At 45.2% G+C, this 18,331-nt stretch overlaps 1 long non-coding RNA gene across 1 annotated transcript in view; it reads right to left on the reverse strand.

Annotated features, from left to right (window-relative positions):
• LOC110583643 overlaps positions 1 to 18,331 on the reverse strand; it is a 44,911-nt gene that overhangs the window by 11,572 nt on the left and 15,008 nt on the right. The window contains exon 2 of the long non-coding RNA XR_002480519.1: positions 3,178 to 3,270. This is a non-coding gene — a long non-coding RNA (uncharacterized LOC110583643). The remainder of the gene's footprint in view (positions 1 to 3,177; positions 3,271 to 18,331) is intronic.

An 18,331-nucleotide genomic window follows, 5' to 3' on the forward strand; every position in this document is an offset into this window, starting at 1 on the left:
TAAATAAATAAATAAATAAATAAATAAATAAATAAATAAATAAATAAATAAATAAAATAAAAATATATCATGGATCTCTTTAATGTCAATAGGTAGAGAGCTACTACATTGCGTTAATGTCTGCATAGTATTCCACTAGAAGGAAAAACCACAATTTTTAACAACTGCTTTATTACTGAATATGCAAGCTATTTTCCACATTTGACTATTATAAACAATGCTGCAATGAACATCCCTGTACTAACACCTTTGTGGGCTGGGTTGAGTCGATGCCTTGCAGATCTCTCCCCCAAATTATATAATCCTACCTCCACGTGTAAACCACCATGCTGGGCCACAAAATGTTATCACTTCTTTACCCCTCTGTTGCATCTTCTCCCCCTCTCTCCCTCTGAGCTCCCCCTTGAGTTCTCTCTCCCCTCCCCTCCTCTCTCAGCCTCTCCCAAGCAGGAGCTTTTTACGCAGGAGGAAACGACCTGGACTCTGCCTCCCTCTGTACCAACCCTAAAATACATGCCAGAGACTCGGGCAGGAGGGGAAGACACAGAAGAAAAAGATTGTATTAGAAACTCTAGTTAAAAATTCCTTGTATTTTCTCTTTGTCTCCCAAGGAAACCCTGCCAGCCCCTCTGGAAAACTGGCCACATCATTTCCCATCCCAACTGAACCGCAAGGCCTGTCTTGTCACTATGTCATTCAGTTTAGGGACGGGACTTGCAAGGGCGCAGGAATGGCTGCTTCCTCTTGGGAGGGTAAAGTCTGGCAGAAGGAAGGAAGAGGAATCAAGAGGGTGGAAGGAGCAGGGAATGAGGGGAGGGGAGAGGGCAGGACCGTTTCAAGGAGGTTTGTGTCATTTTGGAGCAGGGAGCATAATAAAGCTACCCCCTCGCGCCCCTCATCACCTGGAGCACTGATTACACTTAATACCCGAGCAATCTGTACTTCCATAAATCCTCAAGCCATTTTTCTTTACGACCTCAAACAAAATTCCCCTTCTGCTGCAGTGGCTACAAGCCATAATAAATAGATCTCCAGCAACTTCAGCTCACAACGGTGCCAGAATTTGTAGCCCGAGCTACAAATTTTTAAATGTGTTTTTCCTTTGACCATATAATTGGGAAAAGAAAGATAACTCCCACAGAAATGTCAACAGGCATCTGAAATTGAAAGAAGATGAAACAAATCATCCTAGACTATGATATAAATTCATCCACACACACACACAAAAATTCATCCACATATTTTCCATTCTGCTGTGTCATTTGCACCAATAAATGCCAAGAACAGAATTGTACAACTTTCCGGTAAACCTGAAATTTTATAAGTAAAATGTCTAGTTGCCTGAGCAAGAATGTGAGCCTGACTAAAAGTAATAATACTGTGGAAACACCCTGTCCGCAATAATGGCAAATTACTGTGGTTGGTGGCCTCATCTGCCACCTCATCTCCTTGTGGCCCCCCGAGCTCCACTTCAGCCCACTGTCCCATCCCAGACACCTCGAGCTCTGGGCCACTTGCTCAGGACTGCAGACCCTCCCTCACCTCTCTGATCATCAGGCTTGCAGATTCACCTTCCCACCCACACCACGCAGGGCCCACTGCCTGCCTCAGTTGGGTTTATCCGACTCTGACACTGGGTCATGGGGACCATATAACCCTCCTGCCTGCCGCCCACCCCAGACTCGAAGTCCTGCCAGAGTAGCTTGGTCATGTGACATGCTTTGGCCAATGGGAGACCAGCAAAGGTGCTTCTTGAAGGAGTCCAGGCCATCTGGAGGACAAGGGATGACATCATCCAACTGTCAACCCAGGCCCAGCTGACCTAACGCCTCTAGAGAGTGGTGAGAAATAATAAAATGCGCTTGTTTAGAATAAACGGATAATTTGCACATGAAAGGGATGGGGATTGTCCTAGTCTTCACTAACTCTGTCCTCTTGCGGACACACTTCCTTATGTTATAGATACAGGACCTGTATCTGTAGGCCCCAGAGATATAAGGCCATGCTTTCAAAAGACACTCACTGGATTTGCAGCTGATTAGCCCAGAATTAGGAAACACCACCTGCCGGTGTTTGGGGATTCTGATTGGAGTCGCATCATCTTGGAGGGTCCCCACTGAGTCAGGAACAGCCCCGTCATGATGCTGCGGGTCCCCAGAGGAAGCATCACTCAAGGCCTGAAAAACCCAAGCTCTGCCTGGAAGCCGGCCACAGCTCCCGTGAACGAACATCCCCACGTGTGCGGGCACACCTGCAGGCGTGTGCTCCCGCACACACACACACACACACACACACACACACTGTTGTGGCAGCAGGTGCTTTGGGCATGTGCAGCCTCACTGGTGACAAGCATCACTGGCTGGCCCCAGGAGGAGCTCGCTGCCTTCCTAGCTGGGCACAGTGTGGTGGCAGAGCCCTGCTCATGGCAGGGGCCCTCCAACTGCAGGGACCCCGACTCTTCCCAAGGAGCTCCGCACACACCATGACCGCACAAGCAGTGTGTTCATCAGAGGCCGAGCTCCTCCTGGAGGCCGGCCCGCGGGCAGACCTGAGGAATGCTCCCGGGCCACTTCTGGAAGACAGGAGTGGAGGCCCCAGGGCGTGGACAGATGCACCCGAGGCACCAAGGGGACTGGGTTTCATTCTCCACTTCCTGGGAGACTTTACGGAAAGGTTACTGCTGGGTGCAAAGATGCCAAGCAATGTTAAGAGACACACTGCAGGTGGGACAGAAGGTGACTGCGTACTACTCACTTCCCGCTTTACTCTGCTGCACTATCATCAATTATTTAAAGAATGCATCTATGTCTTTCCTCCAGATTTGATTATAAACTGTGCTTGGACAAGAATCGCATGTTACGTGTTTTATGGTGCTAGGCAAAATGCTATGAATAGTGCAAAATACATTCGGACTTGAATCGCCATGGAAAGGAGTAACGTAGCCCAATGTGTATTATTTTTAAATGATTATAGATCAGATCTCCCCTGACAAAGAGGAACAGACCACAGCGTATATCCCTATCAAAATAGATGTGTTTAAATCCAGATGACTCTGGCGGCACAGTGGGGAGAACATGGGGCGAGCATCTGAAAGCCTGATCTCTTGTGAGCATTTCTGGTTCCACCACCAACCACCCCCGCCCCCCCTCCCCATGCTGCGGAAGCGCCCTCACTCACCTGGGCCTCGGTTGCATCATCTCAAAATGCACAGCATTTGGACCACTTGGTAAGGGCCAAGTTGACCTCCATCATGGGATTACTTCCTTTTTGCTGTAATAACACAAATATACCCAAGTATAAAATAAGGTGTCAATACCATTTAGGCTTGTAGCTGGCTCTTAAGTATCACCAAAGCACATTCCAAAAACATTTCTTTTAGTAAGCAATAACAAGTCGTAGAACTTGGTTGGCAAAACCAGTGTGAGAAAGTCACGTTTCTGAGAGTCCCCTGCCCCTCACCTCCGCGTGCGCAGACTCAGCGCGGGGCTGGCTTACACTGTGGAGTCCTGCGGGCAGTCCTCCACCTGCAGCTCCTGTGTGAGGATAGGGAGCCCAAGCCTCCCTGCGCCTCCCCTGGCAGGTGAAGTGGTAACACTCTGCACCAGCCTGACCACAAACACAAACGCAAACGAGGCAACAGGACTGCGGGACAGTGGGTGATTAGAAAGTAGTCATCCACAGAACCCAGAATATGCTTATATTTTAGATTATCCCCGAAATTCAAACAAAGTTCTGGTCTTGTAGAGAATTCCGAGGCTTTTCAGAATCTTTCGCGACACTTCCGCTGGAGAAATGCCAGAATCAAAAACCCCTGCGGGCCCTTCAAGGTTTTACAGCCCATTCTGTTCAAATCTAACCTCACCTGAGCCTGGGAGATACCGAGTGCAGTGCATAGGTCGGCCACCAGAGGGAAATAGAGATCCATCCAGGAAGATGGGACCATGGAGCGCCTCCTCCACCTGCCAGAGCCAAGGGCTTGGCGGCAATAGGGCGCCGTTGTTCCCTTCCCGTGGGTCCTACACATAAAATAGTTCAACCCAGCTATGCACGTGACAGGTGTGCAAATAATACACATCCATTCTTTTACTCAAATCAGAGGGTTTTTCTTTTTATTATTTTCTCTTCATTTACTTAGATTTATTAAACAAACTTAGAGTGCCCCCTATGTGTAAGAAAAAGACATGTTCCCAGGATTCAGGTTGGGCACAGAATTCTTTTTTGTTTTTCATTCAATTAGCCAACATATAGTTCAACACTAGTTTCAGATGTAGTGTTCAATAATTTATCAGTTGCGTATAATACCCAGTGCTCATCACATCACGTGAGGTCAGGCACAGAATTCTAAATGGACTTCTAACCTAAGCTGAGTTGACAGTTCTTAGAGATCCTGTCTCCAAAATCAACCAGTTAGGATCCTCACCAAGCATGTGGACTCTACGTAGAAGGACATAAGGTCGCATCGTCTGCAAATAGCAGAGAGGTATCCGTCCCATGGGCAGCTGTGCGGGGCTGGAAGGAAATGTACTGCGTACTTCCCCTCCGGGCTCTCTCAGTGAAACTCATCCTGTTTTCTAAGCCATTCACTCAGCTAACAAACAGTTCCTGAATACCAGCTGTGTACTCACAATGTGGTAGATGTTTCTGGAATTGAAAAAAAAAAAAGTGAGAACCAGGGCTGGGGGCATCAGGACCTGATCATGCCTCTGCCCAGCCTCGCAGCCTCGCCCTGCAGTGGCTGGACCCACGTGGACCGTGGATGAACTCCCTCCTGTTCGGCCCATCCAGTAAATGCAGGACAGCATCTTCACCGTGGCCACCAGCCAACTCGTGCTCCCACATCATGTGCCCTTTGCCCCCTGGAAGGGAAGGGAGTGGACTCCCCCTAAGTCTTTGGGGGATTGTGTCATCTGTGCCCCCAAAACAACATCACCAGGGCCCCAGGTCTTGAGAAGCAGCTCCTCGTGACCCCCAGCTTCAGCCTGCAACATCTGTCTAGAACACTCCAGAGCCTTCCTCCTGCTGCCCGCACCACCTCCACTCAGGCTCCTGGTCCCAAACTTCCTCTCCTCTCCTCCAGCCACAGAAGAAACCTCATCCCCATTCAGCATGAAAGGAGTCACAAACTATCTTGTTCTTCTGTGTGACCCCAGGGTTTGATCCTGGATACTGGATATGAATCTGATCTTTACCGTAGTTTGGGCCCTGTGAAAGGAGACTCCGGTGAAGAATCAAAACCAATGTTGCATTCAAAATCAAAGCGTATAGAGTAAACCTGCTCCAAGACTGTATGGGGTGCCTGGGTGGCCCAGTCGGTTATGTGTCCGACTCTTGGCTTCTGGTCATGATCTCAGGGTCACGGGATCAAGTCCAGCATTGGTCTCTACACTCAGTCGGGAGTCTGCTTGAGAGACTTTCCCCCTCCCTCTTCCTCCCCCTCTGCTCATGCCCCTGCTCATGCTCTCTCTCTCTCTCTGAAATAAATAAATAAATAAAATCTTTTTTTAAAAAAAGAATGACTTTAAATGATCTAGTTTACTTATGAAGTTTTGTGTAAAGAGATAAATCCTGCCCTTTGGGTAGGAAAGTTTGGTAATGTTTAAATTCTCAGAAATTATAGTTTCCCTTCTATAAACTTCCATTCCCTCATGAGTATACACCCATCCATCCTTTCAAAAAAAAAGAAATTATTTTGCACCTATAAATTCCAGGCGTCCTGTTAGGTCTGGAGCTACAGAGAGAAATACAGCTCGGTCTCCATCTGAGAAAAACTCAGTGTGTCATGGAATCGGGGCAGGTATGTCCACAAATCATAACTCAACCAGAAGGCTTTGCACGTGTGTGCTGGTGTGCGTACATATACGACAAACCGCAATTAGAGACTCTCAGAGCTCCATTTTCATGGTGCTGGACGTCCTTATGTCATACCACAAGATTAAAGAGAGCTGGGAGACCATAGAGCTGAAGATACCACCCTGTGGGCTCAGATAAGAAACATTCAAAGACAACCAGGAGACCGAAGGACCACACACAAAATAAGTCATAACTAACAACATATGGTGCCTGAGGAAGGCCTGAGCAGGGATTGAGGGGAAGTGGGTGCCAGGAGCTGCTGGTCCAACCTGCTGCATCTTTATTCACCATGTAGGGGAAGGGGCAGGTCATGTTCATCCAAACAGCAAAGGATGCCATGGAGTAGCTGCTATAAATACCAAGAAAGATAGGGCTCATAAATCAGACCTGGGGATAAGCAAGGACAAAGGGAAACCAAGAAGCCCACAGCCCTGGTTCTCCTGGAGGAAGATGGCCCGAGGGATGGATCAGATTGGATGTGGGTTAGTCTGCTTGGGCTGCCATGACAAAGTACCCCAGGCTGGGCGGCTTAAACCACAGACATTTATGTTCTCGTGATTCCAGAGGCTGGAAAGTCCAAGATTAAGGTGTCAACAGACTTGGTTTCTTCCGAGGCCTCTCTCCCTGGCTTGTAGACAGCCGCCTTCTCCCTTGTCTGCACACGGTCTTCTCTCTATGTGTTTGGGTCCTGACCTCTTCTTATAAGGACACAGTCAGATTGGATTAGGGCCCACTCCAGTGACTTCATTTTAACTTAATCACCTCTTGAAAGACTCTATCTCCAAATACACTCACATCCTGAGTTACTGGGATTAGGGCTTCAATGTGTGAAGGCGGGGGGCATGATTCAGCCCCTAACAGATGGCAACCATGATAACCCCTTTTCCTAGTAAACAGTGCTTTCCCTTGGGAGAGTGAGATGTCACGGAGGAGGTGATTTACCTGATAATTGGAAAAGACTGGGTAAAGCAGCAAGCCGACCCGTGGACCTTGGCTTCCAGCAAAGCACAGTTTATGGCAGGGAATTCCAGACTCATTGTCCAGACTGAATAAATGATCCCCTTCATGTGCATCTTGAATGAATGTAGATGCTGCCATAGTTAAGAAAATACCAAGTATAAGGGTTATTTTAATCTATACAAGTTTTTGTTGTGTTGTGTTTAACACAAACAGCTCAATGCATTTGAATGATATCATTCCTGATTTATGACTTTGGGCACATAATAAAAAATTTATCTTTTGTGTTAAAAGTGTATTGTGTTTTTTTACCAACAGATATTTAAAGAATGACTATTGTTTTTTTAGGGAGACTTAAAAACTAATTTATTTTTAAAGGGTGTCTGAATCTCCATGACTGACCTTAGCATTATTAGGCAAAAGCAAAACTCCCGTCTCAGAAGCAAAGAATATCCTCAGAGCTGGGGACAGAGTGCGACTCTTGACCTTTCTTTCGCAGAGGTAACTCAGGGGAGAACTAACGGAAAAGAAGAAGGTAAATCGGATGCACCCGAGCCGGCAGTTCCTCTTTTTTACCTGGCTATCAACACACTTAGGTTGGCTTCCGATTCTAGAGGGACATCCGATCTGAGAAGCTTTTCCAAAGGAACTTCCTGCATCCAATTACAGGCAATCCAACGGCGAGAGGAACAATCCATAATGGATCGCCGGATTTTCATTTCTTGATGGGCCACCATTGGGAAGGGAGGCCAGGCTCCCCGCTGCTGTGGAGGGCCCGATGGGGCCGGCAGTCAGGACTCCTGTGACAAGGTGGGGGCTCGGTTGGGTGGCTCTCAGACATCTGTCACCACAATCATCTGGAGAGTCTGGATCAGTGGGTCTGGGTGGTACCAGAATTTGCACGTCTAGAAAGTCTCCACATGATGCTGTGGATCCAGGGACCTCATGTTGAGAAGCACTGTCTTGTTGGCTCCCACGGCCTGCCCATATCTTATGTTTCCCGTTCTGCCAGCCAGTTCTTCCAGACAAGTGCTGGGGACAACACTGTCCCTAGGAAGGGCAAGAGGGTCTCCTCTCTGTCTGCTGTTTTGGAGGCTGGCCCTTTGGCCTCTCTCTGGCTACATCCTGAGCTCAGCCCTGGTGGGTTCTATGTTTCCAGGAATTTTTTTCCATTTCTTCTAGGTTGTCCAATTTACTGGCATAGAACTGTTCATAGTAATCTCTTAAATTGTTTGTAATTCTGTAGTATCAGTTGTAAGACCCCTTCTTTGGTTTATAATTGTATTTATTTATTTGAGTCCTTGCTCTATTTGTTCTCGGTAGGTCTAGGTAAAAGTTTGTCACTTTGTTTATCTTTTCAAAAAATATAGCTCTTAGCTTCATTGATCTTCTCTATTGTTTTTCTGGCCTCTCTTTCATTGATTTTTTTTTTTTTATCTATCTTTATTATTTCCCTCCTTCTTCTAACTTTGGGCTTCATTGGTTCTTTCTTTAGTTCCTTGAAGTGTGAAGTCTGGTTGTTTATTTGAATCTCTCCTTTTTCTTTTTTTCTTTTACTTTTACTTTTTACAGATTTTACTTATTTATTTGAGAGAGAATGAGAGAGAGAGAGCATGAGAGGGGGGAGGGTCAAGGGAGAAGCAGACTCCCCGCTGAGCAGGGAACCTGACATGGGACTCGACCCCGGGACTCCAGGATCATGACCTGAGCCGAAGGCAGCCTCTTAACCAACTGAGCCACCCAGGCGCCCTCTCCTTTTTCTTAATGTAGGCATTTATCACTAAAATTTCTCTTAGAACTGCTTTTGCTGCATCCCATAAACTTTGGTACGTTGTGTTTCCATTTGTGTTTGTTTTGGTATTTTTTTAAATTTCCCATTTGATTTCTTTTTTGACCCATTGTTGTTCAGGAGCCTGTCATTTAATATCCACATATTTGTGGATTTTCCAGTATTTCTCCTCTTATTGATTTCTAGTTTTGTATTGCTGTAGTTGGAAAAGCGACTTGGTGTGATTTCAGTCTTCGTAAATTTGCTAAGACTTATAAGCTAATATATGAACTATCCTGAGAATATTCTGTGTATACTTGAGAAGAATGCGCATTCTGCTGTTGGATGGAATGTTCTGTATATGTCTGTTAGGGCCATTTGATCTAAAGTATAGTTCAAGCCCAGCATTTCCTTCTTTATTTTCTGTCTGGACGATCTACCCAGTGTTGAAAGTGGAGTACTGTTGACTGTTTCCTTTGCTGTGCAGAAGCTTTTTATCTTGATGAAGTCCCAAAAGTTCATTTTGCTTTTGTTTCCCTTGCCTTTGGAGTTATGTCTTGAAAGAAGTTGCTGTGGCCGATGTCAAAGAGGTTACTGCTTATGTTCTCCTCTAGGATTTTGATGGATTCCTGCCTCACATTGAGGTCTTTCAACCATTTTGAGTTTATCTTTGTGTATGGTGTTAGAGAATGGTCGAGTTTCATTCTTCTGCATGTGGCTATCCAATTTTCCCAGCACCATTTATTGAAGAGACTGTCTTTTTTCCATTGCATATTTTTTCCTGTTTTGTTGAAGATTATTTGACCATAGAGTTGAGGGTCCATATCTGGGTTCTCTATTCTGTTCCATTGATCTATGTGTCTGTTTTTGTGCCAGTACCATGCTGTCTTGGTGATCACTGTTTTGTAATATAGCTTGAAATCGGGCAATGTGATGCCCCCAGCTTTGTTTTTCTTTTTCAACATTTCCTTGGCGATTCGGGGTCTTTTCTGATTCCATACAAATTTTAGGATTGTTCTAGCACTTTGAAAAAAGTCATTGGAATTTTGATCGGGATGGCATTGAAGTATAGATTGCTCTGGGTAGCATAGACATTTTAACAATGTTTATTCTTCTGATCCATGATCATGGAATGTTTTTCCATCTTTTTGTGTCTTCTTCTATTTCTTTCATGAGTGTTCTGTAGTTCCTAGGTATTTACCCCAAAGACACAGATGCAGTGAAAAGAAGGGCCATATGCACCCCAATGTTCATAACAGCAATGTCCACAATAGCCAAACTGAGGAAAGATCCGAGATGCCCTTCAACAGATGAATGGATAAAGAAGATGTGGTCCATATAAACAATGGAATATTACTCAGCCATCAGAAAGGATGAATACCCAACTTTCACATCAACATAGGTGGGACTGGGGGAGATTATGCTAAGTGAAATAAGTCAAGCACAGAAAGTCAATTATCATATGGTTTCACTTATTTGTGGAACATAAAGAATAGCATGGAGGACATTAGGAAAAGGAAGGGAAAAATGAAGCGGGGGAAATCGGAAGGAGAGATGAACCATGAGAGACTATGGACTCAGAGAAACAATCTAAGGGTTTTAGAGGGGAGGGGGGTGGGGGGATGGGTTAGCCCAATGATGGGTATTAAGGAGGGCACGTACTGCATGAAGCACTGGGTGTTATACAAAAACAATGAATCGTGGATCACTACATCAAAAACAATGATGTGTTGTATGGTGACTAACATAACATAATAAAATGAAATTAAAAATTAAAAAAAAAGAAAGTGGAGTACTGAAATCCCCTACTTTTGTCACTTTGTTGTCTATTTCTCCCTTCAGATCTGTTAGTATTTGCTTAATATATTTAGGTGTTTTGATGTTGGATGCATATATATATATATATATTTATGATTGTTAACATATTCTTGATGAATTGACCCCTTATCATTATATATAGACCTTCTTTGTCACTTGTCCCAACTTTTGAGTTAAAGTCTATTTTGTCTAATAGATGAATAGCCATCCCTGCTCTCCTTTGATTTTCACTTGCGTGAAATATCTTTTTCCATCCCTTGACTTCGAGCCTATTTGTTATTAAAGCTGAAGTGAGAGGGGCTCCTGGGTGGCTCAGTCGGTTTAGTGTCTGACTCTTGATTTTCACTCAGGTCATAATCTTGGGGTTGTGGAATCAAGCCCCGCGTCAGGCTCTGTGCTCAGTGAGGAGTCTGCTTATCCCTTTCCCTCTGCCCCTCTGCCCTCTCTCTCAAATAAATAGATAAAATACTAAAAATAAAATAAAATAAATAGCTCATGTTCTCTCTCTCTCTCAAATAAATAGATAAAATACTATAAATAAAATAAAATAAATAGCTGAAGTGAGTCTTTCGCAGGGTGCATATATTGCGTCTTGTTTTACCCATCCTGCCACTCTCTGTTTTTGATTGGAGAGTTTAGTCCAATTATATTTAGAGTAATTATTAATAGGTAAGGACCTACCAATGCCATCTTAGTCATTGTTTTCTGGCTGTTTTGCTGTTTCTTTCTTCCTTTCTTATTGTCTTCCTTTGCAAACTGATGCTTTTCCATACTGGTATGCTTTGATTGCATTATCTTTGTCTTCTGTGTATCCATGGTAGGTTTTTGCTTTGTGGTTACCACGAAACTTACATAAAATGTCTTATAGATATATTTATCTATTTTGTGCTGATAACAATTTAATTTTGCTTGCATACAAAAACCACCCCTTTATGTTTTTGATGTCACAATTTGCTTCTTTTTATATTGTGTATTCATCGATAAATTATTATAGCTATTGTACTTTTGTCCTTTAATCTTTATACTAGAGTTAAGTGGTAACATATAACCATATTATAGTATTAGAGGATTCTGAATTTGACCATATACTTACCTGTGCCTGTGTGTTGGATATTTTCATGTTACTAATTCGCATCCTTTCGTTTTGGTTTGATGAACTCCTTTCAATATTTCTTATAAGGCAGGTCTAGTGGCAACGAGCTCCCTCAACTTCTGTTTGTCTGGGAAACTCTTTATCTCTCTTTCATTTCTAAAGCACAACTTTGCCAAACAAAATCTTCTGGGAGGGCAACATTTTTTTCTTTCAGCATTTTGAATATATCACCCCACTATCTTACCTGTAAGGTTTCTACTGAGAAACTCACTGATAGCCTTGTGAGGTGCCCTTGTGAGTAATAAGCCTCTTCCCTCTTGCTGCTTTTAAGATTCTCTCTTATCTCTGATTTTTGAGTTTTATGAAGTGCCTTGGAGAAGATTTTTTTGAGTTGTATTTACAGATTTATGAGCTTCATGAACCTGGATGGCCAAATCTCTCACCAGATTTGGGAAGTTCTCGGCTATTATTTCTTAAATAAGGTTCCTGTCCCCACCCTTTTCTCCTTCTGGATCTCCAATAATTTGCAGATTGCTTCCCTTGATGATATCCCATAGTCATGTAGGCTTCTTCATCCTTTTTCATTCTTTTTCTTTGTTCTCTGACTGTGTAACTTCTATGGCCTATCTTGTACTTCACAGATTCTTTCTTCAGCATGATCCATTCTGCTGTGGATGCTCTCTTTGCATTTTCATTTCCTTCATTATATTCTGCGGCTCCAGAATTTCTGTTTGGTTCTTTTTATGATTTTTATGTCTTTGTCAATCTTCTCATTTTGTTTTTGTAATGATTGCCTGACTTTGTTGAATTGTCTTTCTGTGTTTTCTTGTAGGTCATTGCTCTTCCTTTAAACAGGTATTTGGAATTCTTCATCTGGTAAATTGTAGGTCTCCATGTCTTTGGGGTGGGTTACAGGAAGATGATTGTGATCCCTTACTGGTGCCATGTTTCCTTGCTTTTTCATGTTCCTTGAAGTCTCATGTTAATGTCTTCACATCTGAAGTAAAAGCAACCTCCTCCAGTCTTACTGACTGACTTCGAGAGAGAAATATTTTCTTTTCCATCAGCCCTACTAGGTCTTCTACAGATACACCTGTTCCCTTCTGTGGCAGAATTTTTAAGCTTGTATGCCTTCTCTCAATCCTTCAGTGCACCAACTCAAGTGCTGAGAGCCTACCTTTGCTTTCCCAAAAGTGGTACTAAAGCTCAAGTTTATGCTTTCCCCCAATCCTCAGATTTGGGTCAACTTCTGCTCATACTCACTAGCTCTCTGCCAAAGCTCACTCTCATTGCCACCAGGAATGCACACAGGTTGCTGGCCACAGAGTGGGGTGCACAGAGTTGAGGGCTGCCTGTGGGACAGTTGGGGGTGTGTGCCAGAGAGACATCTCCAGTGGCTCATGGGCAGGCTTCCTGATGGAGTCCATGACACAGTTAGTGGGATCCATGTCCCTTTGATATGATCCATTCCAAGCCCTGGCTGCTATTCCAGATTCTTCCCACTGCCCAGTCATGCAGCTTATGTTTCAATACTCTGGATGGGGTGAGAGAGAAAACAGCCTCTTTGGCAGCATCCTGCACAACCAGAGAAGGAGGTACTCACTCACCTCTCACTTCCCCCACAGGAAAAATCATGGGCCAAGAAGGGCTTTCTTGGATCTGAGTGTGCCACCTTGGGAGAGGGGTGACACAAATCAAACTTGTCAAACTGTTCCTCTTACCCTCTCAAATGCATCCAATGGATATTTTTGCTCTAATAGTGTGCTGGAACTTCTCGGCTGGACTCTTAGACTTCCACAAAGGCTCTCTTGCTTGTAAGTAATTGTCTAATTCAGGGTTCTCCAGGGACTCCTGGACCATAGCCCAGAAGGGCTGAAGCAGGTCACAGGCCACCGCAGGGTCCACAGCCAGGACCAAGGTCTGTATGCCCAGTACCCAATGCATCATGGGCAACACTCCTCCAGGTCCCCTGGTGTATGGTGTTGAGTCCCACATCCCACTTCTGTCTGTGGATGAATGGCAAATGGCTGTTGTTGATAAGGGTCATCTTATCTGGCCATCTTGCTGATGTCACTTTCTATAACATAATTTTAACTTGGGACGCCTGGGTGGCTCAGTTGGTTAAGCAACTGCCTTTGGCTCAGGTCACGATCTGGGGTCCCTGAGATTGAGCCCCACATCGCATCGGGCTCCCTGCTCAGTGGGGAGTCTGCTTCTCCCTCCCTCTCTGCCCCTCCTCCCCACTCGCACTCGCTCTCTCTCTTTCTCACTCTGCTCTCTCTCTCTCAATAAATAAACAAATCCTTTTTTTTTTTTTTAAGAGAGAAACATCAACACGGAAGAGAAATAACAAGTCTTCATATTTCTGGGAAGATAAGTCTCTGAATTTGTTCAACATCAAGAATAATCACAGTTCTGCCCACAGAGCAACAAGCCCAGCTTGATGATGTTAAATGAATTGTAATTTGTTAATTCATTTACAAATAATGTTCAATCGAAGTCCACAATACTTGTTGGCGTTACATGAACTTAACCCTCCTTAAATGAAAAGAAACTTCAATTCACTTGAGGAGCTGAACTCTTTCTTAAAGCGATCTCACCTGTAGTGTTTTATGTGAACAGATGTATCTTGGAGCAGAAGGGAAAGAAAAGGAATGACAGGTTTAAATTTAGACCACCTCGGCCAGATTTAAGGGGGCCAAGGGGTGTTTGATCTTGGCCCAGATTCAGGGCAGAAGTTGTTAGAGAACCCGGCTGCTCTGCAAGAGTTAAGGAGGCAATGGGTTTGTATAGCCAGCAGGGAGAGCAAAAGCATCACAGTGAAGTAGACACATTGGTATCCTTCTATCTCAGCCGTCATATGTTCTTGGAAACAGAAACTATATGGTTGTTTTTTTCTTTGCAATTATATTTAGCAACTGCTCTATCCAGCCGGACACTTGTTCCTGTGGCATGCACGGATCAAATATATGCTGCATGTGGGACCCCGGGCTGACAGAATGAAGGAGCCCGCAGCTGGCGGAGGAGCCCAGCGCAGAATCCATCCCAGCACAGTGCGATCGGCAGCACCAGCATGGAGGGATGGCAGGTGTAAGGGGAGCATGGAGAAGGAGTCTTCCCACCTGGGAAAGAGGGAAACTTCTAGAAGAGATGACACTGGCCAGGTCTTACAGGCAGAGAAGAGCCTTACAGGCAGGGGACCCAGCTGCCGCAGATGTGGGGCATGGGAGGAGGGTGTGCCCAGGAACAGCCTGCTGCTGGATTGAAGGACCCTGGCTCCCAGGTGATGACAAACCACTCTCCTGCAGGAAAGTGACAGGATGGGATTTGGGTTTCTCAATGACAGTGGCGCAACAACTGAGAGTGTGCGTTGGAAGGAGTAGAGAGCAGAGACAAGAACACCTGCTGGTCTTGATGTTACTGCAACATGCCGAGTAGGAAAGACGGGGCAGAGATTGGAGCCATGGGAGCAGGGGGAGCTTTGTGAGATGTTTTGTAGGTCCAAATGAACGAGGCTTGCTCGCAGGTTAGACAGAGCGGGCGAGAGAGATGGGCCACCAAACATACTCACGCCTTTTGGGAATAAAGGTAGATAAATTGCTTAGTAACTAAAAACTAACTGCACATTTAGAAATCATCTTATAAAAGCAAGGGTGGCGTATGGTCTATAGTATCCACAGCGTTCAGCTCAGACGGGCCTCTCGTACTACAGGCTTCTAGACACTGGGTTCCCAATATTTCAGGTGGAACCAGAAGTGATCTAAGTTTTTGCTTTTCCTTCTTTGTTTCTTTAAACAGTTTCTATGTTAAGAGTAATGACCTTAAAATTGTGGCAGTGTCAGATTTTGGAAGAAAAGATACAGGGTACACAAAGGCCTGTTTAGTTTGAAAGAAAGGAGCTCATGGACCCTCAACAGTGGCTTCCTGAGCCCGCCCCACCCAGGCACCCTCTTTCATCGTTAGGTATCAGGGGAGAGACCCTTGGTCCTTCTTGTTGTTTCTCTGTAATTACAGACTCTTATGTCGGGCCCTTCCCCTTAGTGGTTTCTTTCCAGTATTCGTAGCCCATGATGTTTATAATCACAAACAAATGCCATGGGAGTCACAGGGAAAGACACTGGAAACCACTGAGGAAAATGCCTGACACTCCGTGATTACCTTGAGCCTCAGGAGGCTGCGTGGCCGGGCCCCCTCACCGCTCAAGGAGGAGAACAGGGAGAAACCAGGAAAACAATACAGAATGGGGAGGGGGTTGCAGGCCCTGGAAATACACTCCAGTCTCTGCTCAGGACGAAATGCAGAATTATTCTGTGGTGAGTTCTTTTCTTCTTAATACCAATGAAGGAAAAATAAAGCTTATGTTGAGATCAGGTAGCAGGAAGAGACTCCTGAGGAGGAGGTATTTCCAAGGGTATCTCAGGGATGCTTTGTTCATTGATAATGGGGATTGGGATCAGAGCTTGGGGAGCCTGAAAGATTAGGGATGGGATTGTTCTAGACCCCTCTGTGTGGTCTGTCTCCTCCAAGGGGACCTCCGGAGAAGTGGATCTAACTCCCTTCAGGGAAACTGAACTGAAATTATGGATGTGACCAGAAGTTTTGCTCTGAAGGATGAACCCACGACAGAGAACATGTGGGCTCTCAGGGGCCCTGTGAGCACTGGCCTGGCCCCAGAGGAGGCGTGTGGGGCAGAGCGCTAGGCTCCTGTCCCATGACCCCAGCGAGAAGGGTCACAGTGGAGCCGATGACCTCTTGTGACCTGCTGTGTCTGTCTTGTACCCCATGGGCCACTGCAAAGCTCCCCCAGGTGTCCCATCCACTGTCCTGTGGTCACCCTGTCTTGACAGCCTGGACTTTTGCCATTATTTCCAGGAGAACAGTCCAGGAATAATGAGAATAAAAACAGTAATGTGTCAGATTCTCAGAGCACTTACTGTGTGCCTGGCCCCGGGCTAATCACTGCACCCACACTATCTCATTTAACCTTCATAGTGACCTTGTAATTTACATTCTAACGTCATGGTTAGTAAGTGAAGGAGCCCAGATGCAGCCCTGGTCTCTTGAATCTGCAGCCCAGGCTCTTAAGTCGCAAAAAGCAACATCGTTGCCTGGTGGTCCAGGACCACATTTTTGCTGATTTATTATCAGTGTGGTTTATGGGAAATGGTGAGTGAACTAGGTGAAAAGCCAGGGACCGGGCAGAGGGACAAGCATTTTGCACAAGGTGAAGGAGACGTGCCTAAGGTGACAATCAGGACAAGTGCCACCTCAGAATGTCTCCGAATACCACCCAGGGCTCCTGCTCCCTGGATGGACTTCTGCAGAGAAGAGGGTCTGGGGTGGGGGTTCGCAGCACAGCGGGGATGCGCAGCAAACTGAGATGGATACAGGGACTTGGTGTCCCTTCCCCACCCCAGGCTGACCCCACCTGTCTCAGCAACCCTGATTTAAGAGATTAGTCCTTCGGAAATTCCCTTGGGAAGCCCAAGAGACAGGGGAGAGAAGCTTAAATCCAGGGGTTAGCCTGGTTCTCCTGCCAAAATTGCAACTTCACAGAATCGGGCTATGGGGGAGAATTGCAGCCTTGTCCCGGGAAATCACCTGTCTCTGGACCCTCCACCCGCATAACACCCGCATAAGCGATTTCCTTTAAATGGGTTTAAAATTACAAAAAAGTGTTGCTCCTTTGGAAACTTTATTTCCAGTGGGGCACAGAACCAGGATATAATTTAAAGTACAACATTCCTTTTGTTACTTGTAACAAATTTGCTGAGTCTCTGCCTAACAGAAACAAATGCTAGAAAATGTGAAATGAGAGCAATCTAAAAGAAAACAGAGAATGTAATTCTTTTCACCAGTAAGTTTTTCAAAAATACAAACCTCCTGCTCAGAGTCTTTATAAAATCTCATGTGCGCATACAACCCCCACTCAGTGCGGGGCGCTGTTCTAAACACTCCAATTCCATAACAAGTCCATGGGGAAAGTACCATTACTGCTGTCATTTTACAGATAAAAAATTGAAGCACAGAGGTTAAGTAATTTGCCCAAGGTCACGGCTAGTCCTTGGCAGAGCTGGATACTAACCTCTCAAGGCATAGGCTATACTATGCTATCCTGGTCCTCTTTTCATGGTAAATTAGAATTGTCTCGTGTGAACTACTTTGTGCCTTGGTAAAGGATAAACGAACGTAGCTCAAAACAGCTTGGCGATGCCCTCCATAATGAGTCCCTGGACCACCTGACCAAGCCTCCCCCCCAACCCCATCACCACTCATTCCACCTAGAAGCCCGGACCCTGGCCCCCAGACCCGGGGCTGCCTCAAAATTGCCAGGTTAGCAAAAGCTACGCCTACCACCTCAAAGCTGTTTTTCTAGCACTTTGACTCCAGCCATTCTGTCAGTGTTGACCCACGTTATGGGGGGGGGGGGCATACAGAATCTTATCAAATGGAATCTAAGGTGCAATGGACCAATGGCTTTCTAAAGAGGCGCTTCTCAACTCAAGTGCTTCTCTGATGGGTAGGAATGCAGACAATGTGCCAAAGAGAACGAAGAATTCAGTGTCATGCAAGGGACATAGTTTTTAAACATACATTTTTTTAATGAGATAATTCACATACCAAGAAATTGTACAACCATCACTACTACCCAATTCCAGAACATTTTCATCACTCCAAAAAAATCCTCATATCCATTAATAATAATTCCCCATTTCTCCCACCCCCCACCCCCAGCAACCACTAATCTGCTTTCTGCCTCCACAGATTTGCCTCTTCTGAACATTTCGTGTAAATGGAATCATACAGTACATGGTCTTCTGTGAGTGCCTTCTTTCATTTAGCAG

The sequence above is a fragment of the Neomonachus schauinslandi genome, chromosome 8, assembly GCF_002201575.2.
Source record: "Neomonachus schauinslandi chromosome 8, ASM220157v2, whole genome shotgun sequence".
Classification (NCBI taxonomy): domain Eukaryota; kingdom Metazoa; phylum Chordata; class Mammalia; order Carnivora; family Phocidae; genus Neomonachus; species Neomonachus schauinslandi.